Source organism: Dermacentor andersoni, chromosome 1 (assembly GCF_023375885.2).
Source record: "Dermacentor andersoni chromosome 1, qqDerAnde1_hic_scaffold, whole genome shotgun sequence".
Classification (NCBI taxonomy): domain Eukaryota; kingdom Metazoa; phylum Arthropoda; class Arachnida; order Ixodida; family Ixodidae; genus Dermacentor; species Dermacentor andersoni.
Window position 1 is genome coordinate 38,225,990 of NC_092814.1, and position 12,027 is coordinate 38,238,016.

General features: G+C 43.9%; 1 long non-coding RNA gene across 1 annotated transcript in view; it reads right to left on the minus strand.

Annotated features, from left to right (window-relative positions):
- Positions 1-5,158: 5,158 nt before the first annotated feature.
- The window catches only part of LOC140215208 (uncharacterized), a 59,066-nt gene continuing 52,197 nt past the window's right edge, over positions 5,159-12,027 (minus strand). Inside the window, exon 2 of the long non-coding RNA XR_011892146.1 lies at positions 5,159-5,210. This is a non-coding gene — a long non-coding RNA (uncharacterized lncRNA). The remainder of the gene's footprint in view (positions 5,211-12,027) is intronic.

The following is a 12,027-nucleotide window of genomic DNA, read 5'->3' on the forward strand; positions in this document are numbered from 1 at the left end:
ATCGAAAAGGACCAAATGACATATAGGAAAAAACGGGTTTTTTGGGTGGAATACTGTATATGTTTCATATCGGATTATTCTGTGTGCGAGTTAAGGGACACAGGAATTTTTCGATAGGGATGTGTGTTAAAAGGGAGCAGACGATGGGGCTAATCTGTAAAAAGAGTTGCTGCTTGGTAGAATGTGAATGTGTAAATGGGTGTGCGCTGATATGAAGCGAGACGAAGCCTGTAACTGCGGTGTAGACTTAGGGCATACACTAAGTCACCTTAAATGAAACGAAAGAAACGTGAAGTGAAAGTCGACAAATGTTTTGGCTAACACCGAAAACGACCTGTACTTGGAAAACTAACTTTGATTGAATTCTTTAGTAACTTGCAATGAAACAGCGTGGGCGTCTTTTAATTTGTGAAGACAAACAACAAAAAGACACAAAAAGAAGTTCAAGACCAAAGTACATGTAGCAGAGATGAGTATTATCATTACTGTACTTTAAAACAGGTATGACATATGAATATGTCAGAATTCTCATTATCGGTCACCGGCAACGAATATACTCTGCAGTATAATTATCGAGGCCCGATTACAAACCATTTGAACTCTAACACTAGATTTCGCCGAAATCATCTTTCTGAAGAACAAAGGCAAATAAAACTGGAGCTAAGGTAGACATTTAATGCGGATATGCGGTCACGCACGACATCGTCTTAACATTTCACTGCTGTGTTCTATATTTCTGCCATCGCCACCGCCTGCTGCTCGTGCGTCGACCTACCAGACTTTGAAGATACGGCCTGGCCCACGTGTCGACCGACTGACGTCGCTGTCCTGGTAGGGCAAGCTACTGCGCCTGCGCTGCGACTCCTTGGTCCAGCGCCACCGCACCGCATAAAAGGCACTGCTTCGCTCTGGCCCTCCGGGATATGCGGTCACGCACGACATCGTCTTAACATTTCACTGCTGTGTTCTAGGTATGTAGTAGCACTTAACACCCCTCACCCCTTACTTTTTTCTTCTTTAACAAGCACCGTGGCTGCTTATCCCCTTATTGCTGTTTTTGCCCAACATTCCTGTACCTCTTTGAGTGATGGGAATTGACATAGTTACCTACAGGGTTCGTATCGGTGCCTTCAGTACCTGTCACCGGAATAAGATTGATTTAACTGAGCGCTCACATGCCGTAGTCAGCTTAGTCTGTGTCGTCTGCCCGAAGCCCTCGCTCGCCCTGTCAATTTGCTTAGCGCTGCTGTTGCTCTGTGCTGGGGACATTGAAGCCAACCCTGGCCCCAAAGTAGATGATGTATATGCGCTACTCAAAGAATTCATGGATACTAACAAAAAGAATTTTGACACCACTGCAACTATTCTGAAAGAAATCCAGCGAGATGTTGCCGATATTAGGTCCCGAGTCTGCGCAGTTGAAAAAAATCTACCTATTGTACCCGAAATCGGCACTGGTGTTAAAGCTGTTAATGACTCGCTTGAAGAAGTAAAAATGACTTTGTCACGTACGAATGGTGACTTAGAAGATGTTGTAGATGACCTGAATAATCGTTCACGAAGAAACAATCTAATTATCAAAGGTTTAGCTGAAGTTGCGAAGGAAGACTATGACGCTAGCGAGAAGTTAGTAAGAGATTTCTGTTCCACTCACCTAAATATAACCTTGCACACTGAAGGCATTGAACGCGCGCATCGAATCGGGCAGCCTCGACCTGATGTTACGCATCCGTTAATTATCAAGTTCCTAAACTTCAAGACGAAAGACACACTTCTTCGCAATGCGCATAAACTCAGAGATGTTGAACCTAAGATCTGGCTTGAGGAAGATTTTTCCCCAAAAATACAGTTTGCAAGGAAAATGCTGCGTGACTTTGCTAAACAAAATAAAGGGAAGGATGACCGCTACATGATACGGTACAACAAACTGAAGCTTAAAGGGCACATCTACTGCTATGATGCGGTTTCTGCCCGTGTAATTCAGGCAGACACACCACAACCACGGGCCTCAGAATGACAAACTGTACGAATCGAGCCTGTCAGTAGAAAGGCACATAACTTATCTATTCTTCTGGCTAACTTTCGCAGCATTATTAATAAGGTTGATTCTTTACTTTCAATAGTTCACACGTGCTCTGCTGATATTATACTATGCACAGAAACTTGGCTCCGGGGTGACATACGCAATAGCGAGTTGTCACTTCCTGACTACTTTTCAATATTTCGTAAAGATAGAACTTTGTCTAGAGGAGGTGGTGTCTTGATAGCAATAAGGACTGCGTATCAACCTTCTCTTGTAGTTATTGATACCCCTCTTGAGATGATCTTTGTAAAAACCCGATTTGAAGGTCGCACATGCATCATCGGCGTATGTTATCGGCCTCCTGATAGCAAACCCGATTTCGTTGACCACATGACCAGTGTGCTTGAATTTATTTATAACAAATATCCACAGTGTATTTTGTTGCTTGGCGGCGACTTTAACTACCCTGCTATTAACTGGTCAATGCCATCATCGCCATTAACACCCGCCCGGCTCGAGGTGTCTCGCTTCCTTCAAACATTACACTTGTTTCATTTAACTCAGTTGGTAAAGGAGCCGACACGAGGCGAACGCACCCTCGATTTAGTCCTAACTAACAATCCGACTAATGCTGTAGTTCACGTCCTTGATGAAATTAGTGACCATAGAGTAGTACATTGTTCGCACCCACTCCCACTTCCTAATAAACCAACAAAGCTAAAACGCATACTTAATTACAGAAAGGCAGATTTTGGAAAAATGAATAGCATGCTAACCGAGTTTGCAAGCTCCTTTTCAAACGAATTCATTAATCGTTCAACTAATGACAATTGGATAGTGTTCCGTGACTTCCTTAAGAAAATCGAAAATACGTGCATCCCTGAGATTTCATTCACGTCAAGAACAAATGCTCCCTGGTTTACAAAAAAAGTCAAACATTGCCTGAATGAAAAGAAAAGAGCGTATAATAAAGCCTCGCGAACCAAAACTGATTATGCGTGGAAAAAATATAAAGAATTAGCTCGTGAATCACAAAAAACAATTGAAGAAGCTAAGGATCATTATTTCAATTATACCCTGCCCACTTTGTTAACGTCTGATCCAAAAAAGTTTTGGCGTGTAATTAACCCTAAAGATACGGACACTGCAATAACCCTAAAGGACGCAGATGACTGCATGGTGCCCAATGAAGCATGTGGTGACCTCTTGAACAACACTTTCAGTCAAGCTTTTACCGACGAACCGCCACTCGACCAGTTTTGTACCGTCCCTCTTTCTACGCTAACTCATCCAAGCGAGCCCATCACCGTTACTGCAACAGGTGTATCACGGGCTATCGACAGGCTCCCGCTTAGCTCCAGTCCTGGACCAGATGGCATAAGTTCTAAACTACTAAAACTAACTTCCCACGTATCAGCATTTATACTGTGTTTAATTTTCCAACAATCACTGGATACCGGCTGTGTTCCAGATGATTGGAAGTCTGGTCATATCATACCTATATTCAAATCTGGTGATCCCTCATGTCCAAGCAATTACCGCCCGATTTCACTGACATCAGTATGCTGTAAACTCCTTGAGCATATAATTTACTCCCACATTATGAGTCATCTTAATGCAAATAATCTGTTATTCAAAAATCAGCATGGCTTCAGATACAAACGGTCTTGCCAAACACAGTTGTTCGAACTAACCACTGACCTACATGACTCTTTGCACAATTTGCTTTATACTGACGCAATATTTATTGACTTCTCGAAAGCCTTCGATCGTGTTCCCCATAAACGGCTAATCATGAAAATAAACAGCCTTAAGTTAGATGAGAAAACTACCCAGTGGATTAACGAGTTTTTATCTGGTCGCTCTCAGTCGGTAACTATTAATAACAACCAATCTACTTTCTGCCGCGTTAGGTCAGGGGTACCTCAAGGGTCAGTGTTAGGCCCATTATTATTCCTAATATATATTAATGACATAGCTACGAATATAACTTCAACAATACGGCTGTTTGCCGATGATTGTGTAATTTATAGACAGATAACCACCCCTGATGACGTTGCCATATTACAAAAAGATTTAACCACATTAGCTGAATAGTGTCGCGTATGGAAGATGGAAATTAATGCAGAGAAAACTAAGGTCATGACATTTTCTTCCAAGCTAACCTTTCCATCTAACGTATACACTCTACGCAATTGCATACTCGAACGAACCTCTTCCTTTAAATATCTGGGCGTTATTCTTACATCTGACTTAAGCTGGGCCATGCATGTTGAGCATATTACTAACAAGGCAATAAAAAAACTTGGCTTTTTAAAACGCCGTCTGTACCTTGCAAACAGTGACACAAGACTTCGTGCATACATCTCCCTTGTCAGAACAACCCTCGATTACGCCTCAATTATTTGGAACCCTCACACAGCTAACCTTTCTGATTGCATCGAATCAATTCAAAATAAGGCCGCCCGCTTTATTTTGCGCTCCTACTATCCATATCAAAGTGTGTCAGCATTAAAGCAGACCCTTAATCTTCCGGATCTTGACACACGACGGAAATATTTCCGTCTGTCTTTTTTTCACTCCCTTTACTATAGTGGTTCATCTTCTTCATCTGCTCCCATCTTACCCGCCCATTATCTGTCCACCCGCAATGACCATGTATGCAAAGTGGCTCCCATATTTGCTAGGACCAAAAAATTCCAAAATTCCCCTTTCGTGTTATCAGTGAACGAATGGAACGCCCTACCTGAAGATATTGTAACAATAACTGACCCGTCTGCCTTCCAATGAGCCCTGCGCACATTTTTAAATGTATAAAATGTTCAGCTGCCACTTCTTGACTGGCCTGTGTTACATATATGTATAATTTCTAAATTTCCATTTACCCGCACCCACCTGCCACTTGCGCCTTGTTGAAAAGTGCCATGTACAGCAAATATGAATTGTACCATGTACTCTCGCCCAAATTACTTTTCGTTTTTTTCCCCTCTTTTTTTTTCATCTTTCTTTTACAAAGTGTTTCTTCTACCGAAATCTGTGCTTGTTGCCTTCAGTCATTTTTATTACAATATCATGTGTGAATTGTATCCCCCCCTATGTAATGCCTCTCGGGGCCTTTAGGGTATTGAAAATAAATAAATAAATGAATAAATAAATAAATAAATAAATAAATAATGCAGTGGAAGACCTAGCTTGCAAGAAAGCTTCTCATCGAAATCACCTGTATTACGTAGAAATAATAATATCCTCATTTTAGTGTTAGCTACTCAGTGCGGGACCTTTACAACGAAGTTACATGTATAGCGAACAATTTCAGAGGCCCCAATCACTTCGTTATGGAGGCGTCGGAGTGTGTAGCCGTGAACACACGGTAGGGACCGTCCGTCGATTTGCTGTCCCCGCTTATCGGAAATACAGTTCACCTCGCCGAGGGGGTCATTGCTCCCTGATCTTTCTTGGAACCGAGGTGGCTGCCCGACTGCAGCGTCACCACAGCCACTCGTCAAACCTGTTTTTACCATTGAATAGAGCCAGCCGACTCTCCGTTCTCAAGCTGTCAGAACGTGTATTCCTTGCCTCCGCTAAACCGAGCTCCGAACAACACTTATGCAAGAGGAACTGGTCCCGCACTTAAAGCCATCAATTCAATGATATGGCCTGCTAAGAAGCCACATGAAACTGTAATAGCAGGAAGGTTCCATGTACGCACAGAAAAGCATATTTACAAAATCCTTTGCAAGTCACTAAAAGACTGCAGTTTGTCGATTGCAGTCTTTCAGAAACTGACGACTGCGACCTAAGCCTAATTTTAAGAAGTGCGTAATTACTATCTGCTGACTGGCTGAGGCCATCAAAGTGGCCTTCGTACTGACAAAACAATAACGTTGAAGAAAACAGTGGGGGTTCCAAGCATATAATTTGGTCGAGGGAACTATGCGCTACTGTTCAATTACGCTGTTCCTCGTGGATTCCGGCCTTCTGGCCTTCTGGCATGTCGACACTTATGCCACTAGTTCTTGCAGGCACTGCAATGACTTCGCTAGCCTAGACCATATGCTCTGGCGTTGCCCCTCGTTACGAGGCACAGAACAAATCAATGAGGACAAGCGGCTCTCCGCTATCAACAGCCCCGATGCCGGGGCGCAACTATGGGCTACCCAGAGGGCCCACGATACGGTGGTCGCGCATGACTGTCCCAACGTGGGAGCGGCCCGCAGTGAGCTGAGTCACGTACCTCAGGACCTTCATTAAAGTTTTCCATCCATCCATCCATTCATATCGGGTGTTACAGACTACTATTCATGTTAGCGTCACGCTTGATATAAATTCTCAGAGGTTATTATTTCGCTGAAAATATTGTTCTTAAATAAATTAATTGTAACGGTAAAGCCCTTACCAGATCAAAGAAAATGGGAAGTCATTAATCTTATGCACATGCGGATCATGATGATGATGATGATGATGATTTCAATAGCATGCCAATATAAATGAATTGGCTAAGTATAGGATGGTTCATTAAAACTTAAATAAGATTACTTGAACAAATGAAACGCAACAAAAGTTAAAGAGAAGAAAAACAAAGGAAATTATACAGGATTGCTTTAACGCGAATAAGAAAAAAACTCGGGATTTGAACGAGAATTTCCATGAAGTAGAAGCATAATATCAAACTAGAGCAGTAATCTGCAAGTACTGCAAATGAAATTGCACACTGCAAGAAAACCTCCCTGTGGCTGAAGCCCAGAGCCGAGGTCTCGATAGAAAGCATAACTGGGGAGGTTAATGCAAGTCTAAGTTACTGAAACGGAGCCTCGAGAACTCTTTTTCTTTGTGGTGAGAATAGGCGGCAGAATATACGGTGGCTGAACAGTTACAAGGCCCCGTTTCTTCTCAATATCTTAGTCTTAGAGTAGGGTATGTGCACCAAGATTCCAAGCATTTGAAACCGAGAGAGAGAGAGAGAGAGAGAGAGAAATTTATTGAAAAGAGACGGACATTCGGGAAGTGGGGGAGGGGTGGTGCGGAAGAGCGATGCAGGTTAATGCCGTCGTACTATCGAAATCTCACATTAGAAGCTCCACTATCAGGTCCGTCTCGTTCGAAAACACTTCTCCGATGCCTGAAGCAGGCAGACGAGACCGCAAGCAGTTTGGTGTACACCTCCGTCCATACGCGACTCGTGAATCCCCGGTAAGCGCTGAAAGTTTTTTTTTTTTCTATTTCTCACCTTCTTTCTTTTTTTTTCCACAATACATTTAAGCGCTGTTCAAATTTGCTGAAAATATATCGTGCAGCTAGCCGCGTTCATGGCCGCATGCGTACGGGAGACTCCGCAACCACGATGTTAGAACCACGGAGAATTATTACGTTGAGCCACCTCTAGCGATCCCCGAAACCCAAGCATGTTTCAAGCATGTTTTCCAAACATAATTCCAAGCGCAATTCAAGCATAATTCAAGCATCTCTCCTAGCACGTAGAATCGTCTGGACCGGAATTTTCCGACATAAGGTGGCCAGACAGCCCGCAGCGTTATCTTACTGAGCCAGCTTGGATGCTCGGTTGGCAAGTTAGAATCCTCGCGTATTTCCTTTTTCTTCTGAAGGTGGAAAACACGAATTCACTTCCACCAGTACACTACATTTCCAGGCTTGGAGTGGCGCCTGACACCAGCAGAAATGGCGAGAGCAACTGGGGCTATACTAATACAGGTACAACCAAATTCGGAAAACCCACTAAGCTTCAACAAGACACTCCTTCACCAGAACAGGAATTGGCCTCCCTGGTGCCGTATACGGCCACTCATTCCCAAATGACTCATTTGATTACCCAAATGGCCCTCAGTCCCCAGCAGGTGCGGAGCAACTGACCGAGGCGGTGGTAAGACCTGTAACGCAGCAGAGGGTGCTAAGAATCTCAGGACCCGAACAGGGCGCCAATGGAAACTGAACCTTGCAAAGTTTAACACCCGATCCCTCTCGATGGAAGCTAGCCTACCAGGACTCTTTGAGGAACTGATAGGCATTTTTTTGGATATCATAGGCCTTAGTCAGGTTAGAAGAAGTGGTGAGGCTCATACAGTACTGAAAATAGCCACGTGTCCTGCTATCGAGGACTACCAAATAGGCTAGCAGTAATAGTAATAAAGCTGAATAGGATAGGCTATCGCTAAATTTCCTTTGAAGGGTAGTTCACCAAGTGTTTAATATTGCATTATAAATTTATTCTACTGATTTTATTGCTCAGAACGCATCTGATAGAGAGACAGTGGACGAAATTACGCAGCTGCATTATTTCTTACTTTTCTCTTTGTCGTCAAGCTGGCTGCACGCGCGGTTTATCGTCTTCGCAACAGTCGTGGTTCGCAGCCGCGCGTCTCTTGCATTGTACGTTCCAATCGATATACATTTCCATTCCATGTGAGTTCAATGCACTGCGCCTCGTAATGAAGGCAGAAAGCAGGTTCTACGTAGGAGTCCCGTTACCTTCGCGCCTTGTGTTGCCTCGTATCGATACGTGCAACGCTGTCCGCAGTGCTCCGCTGCTAAGCACTAGGTCCCGGGTTCGAATTCCGTGCACGGCGGCCTCATTCGAATGGAGGGGGAATGGAACAACAATCGTGGGTTTTAGCTCTACGCACAGGAAAGTTAAAGAACACAGGGAGGTCTCACCTAATCTAGAGCCAACACCTAACGGCGTCTCTCAGAGCCATTCCTGTCGCTTTGGGATGTAAAGCAGCCTAGGATGCTTCAGTTGCGATGTGCATCACACATTACTTGATAGGAGAGTCACGTATCATTCATACTTCACTTTAGCTGTGTTTAGCGATAAATTATGCATGTGTAAACGTATTGAAAGGTGTTGTAGACGGATATTCGTTGATGCAGGAAAAATACACTTCTTTGTTGCAACGAGAAATACACGGGCAATACGGTATTTTTGTGATGTCCTTAACGTAAAAAGAAAAATGTATAGTTAATACCTAATGCCTTACTGCGCATGCTTCAGGGTAATCGTTCCTCACTTATTTAATGCTTTGAGCCCACTGTAAGCAACTTGTTTTTCTATTTATTTAAATATCTTCACATTTACCTTACGGATTGAAGTTACGGGCACTAACCGTTTCATCGTCTCATAGAAGTGAGTATTCTCGCGCATTTTTATCGTCGGTCAAATTGCGCTCTCCTAGATGTCAGCGGTGATAATAGTTGCCAACAACGAAAAGGATTAGGCACCACCATGGTCTGTGATGCCATTTGTGCTTTCATACAATGAACTAAACGAAGTTGTTTTTGAAAGTTTTTTTTTTTATCCAATATGTAATACTTCAAAACGTTAAGGAAAAGTTAAAGCACAAACTTCTTGGACAATCACTCAGCGTAGGTACGAGCTATAATATGAGGCCATCATCATCGTCGTCATCATCGTCGCCTTTCACGCGCCGCGAGCCAGCACCCGTGCCCCTGCGTTCCAAGAAGACCCAGAATCAGAAGGAGAAGAACGCGACCATGTCCACTGCAGAACAGCCTCTCAGCTCAGCGTGGAAGGCCTGCTCGTCGCTTCCCGCCGAGACTGTCAGAGATAAGGCGAGATCGTCGCGGATAGCGGGCGGGGGCCGCCGATCGTCGGCGGTGCACCGAGGAGACGGGGCGGCGTCCTTTCCGCAGCTGTCGTGGAGCAGGCCTGTCTCCCAGAAGCCGGTCGCGGACCAGGATTCCCTTGGTGGCGACTACGCGGCTACAACGAGACCCGCGGTCGATGTCGGGGTTCCGACGGCTGCAGCAACTTCGGACCTCCCGTGCGGGCCAACGTACGGCGCAACCCTGGTGTTAGGGCACGGACCATGCTGTGGCAATGACTGCGCCACGGCGAGCATGGCCACCACCGCGCCCTCCATCGACGCGGTGGCTGAGGACGCTTGGCACGGACACTCGAGTCCGTAATCAACCGGACCCCAACCGCGTGACAACTGCCTCGACAGATGTGAGGCCGTGGTCCCGCATTGTGCCGCTTCGATTCAGATTGCTGCTCATCGTCGCGACGATACGGCGATATAACGCCGGCTGCATCCAATTTCCTTGTAAATTACGTAAATATATGTTCAAAATACGAGACGCCGCCTCGTTTTCTTCACTCTTTAGGCGAGGAACAACGTATGCCACATTTCAAAGCATCGTGTTCGGAATTGACTCAGCTGGCAGCATAAAAGCCGCGGGTGCTGCTTTAGTCTCAAACCAACAACGCGCCAATGCAGCTTGCAATGCTATCAGTCACGTCAGCGCCATCGCGAGACGGCGCTCTCCCTTCTGGTGGTAACATCACAGGTGGCTGTTTCAGGCGGTGCATGAGGCTATACAGACATTCAGCCCATCATCCCTAGTGAAAAACTCGTTTTCCCCATAACTACTATGTCCAACAACATAAAATGATATATAGGAAAAACGGGTTTTTGTATGGGATACTATATATGTTTCACTTAGTAGTTCTGCGGAAACCCGCAAGGTGGAGAGAAGTAATGAATAAAGGGAAAATCAGACATCCACCCATTTGTGGCAATCGCTACAAAGGAAACCCACATGGGTTACTCGAAAGAAAAGCCTCATAGTCTATGAGGCTTTTTTTTTTTCGAAAGAAAAGCCTTATAGGCTTTTCTTTCGAGGAAACCGTATGGGTTTCCTTTGTAGCAATTGCCACAAACGCGTGGATGTCTGATTTTCCCTTTATTTATATACGTTTGATATCGATTATTGTATATGGGAGTTATGGAGCATAGGGACTTCTTCGATGGGGATATGTGTTAAAAGTGAGCAGATGATGGGGCTAATCTGTAAAAAAGCGTTACAGCTTGGTATAAGGTTAATGTGTAAAGGGAGGTGCGCTGATATGCAACCAGTACGAAGCCCGTAACTGCGGTGTAGACATAGGGCGCACACCAAGTCACCTCAAATGAAACGAAGGAAACGTGAAGTGAAAGTCGCCGAGTGTTTTGACCAACAGCGAAAACAACCTGTACTTAGAAAATTAGCTTTAGTTGAATTCTTTAGTAATGTTCCCTAAAACGGCGTGGGCGCGCGCCTTTTAATTTGGTGAAGAATAATTAAGAAAGACACACAGAAGGTCAAGACGAAAGTACATTTAACAGAGATGAGTAATTGAGTACTGTACCTTAATACAGGTATCATATTTGGAGATGTCATCATTCTCATTATCAATAACAGCTACAAACATACTATGCATTCTAATTTACGAAGCCAGATTACAAACATTATGAACTCTAAATTCCGTTGTCCTTGTTCAGCTTGCGCTAAAGCAAAATAAGATAAGCATTAACCTCCATCGCTCCGCCACCCCTCCCATCCCCCACTCCCCGAGTAGCCGCCTCTTTTCAATAACTTTCTCTCTCTCGGATTCAGACGTTTGGAATCTTGGCACACATACTCTACTCTAAGGCTAAGATTTTTAGAAGAAAACATGGCCTTGTAACCATTCAGCCACCGTATATTCTGCAGTCGATTCCCGCTACAAAGAAAATGAGTTCTCGAAGCTCCGTTTCAGTAACTTACACTTGCATTAACCTCCCCAGTTATCCTTTCTATAAAGACCTCGGTTCTGGGCTTTAGCCGCAGGGATGCTTGCCTTACAACCTCCAATTTCATTTGCAGTACTTGCATATTACTGCTCTTGTGTGATATTATCCTTCTACTTCATGGAAATTCTCAAGTAAATCCTGAGTTGTTTCTTATTCGCGTTTAAGCAATCCCGTATCATTTCTATTATCTTTTTTTAACTATTATTTAACTATTTAACTATTTATTTAACTATTTTAACTTTTTTTAACTATTATCTTTATTTAAGTTTCAATGAACCAGCCCATACTTAGCCAATCAATATATATTGGCATGGTATGAAAATTATCATCATTATTATCATCCTCATGTGAATAGTATATTCATCTCTTCCCATTTTCTTAGACCAGTTAAGGGTCTTATGGTCACAATAGGTTATT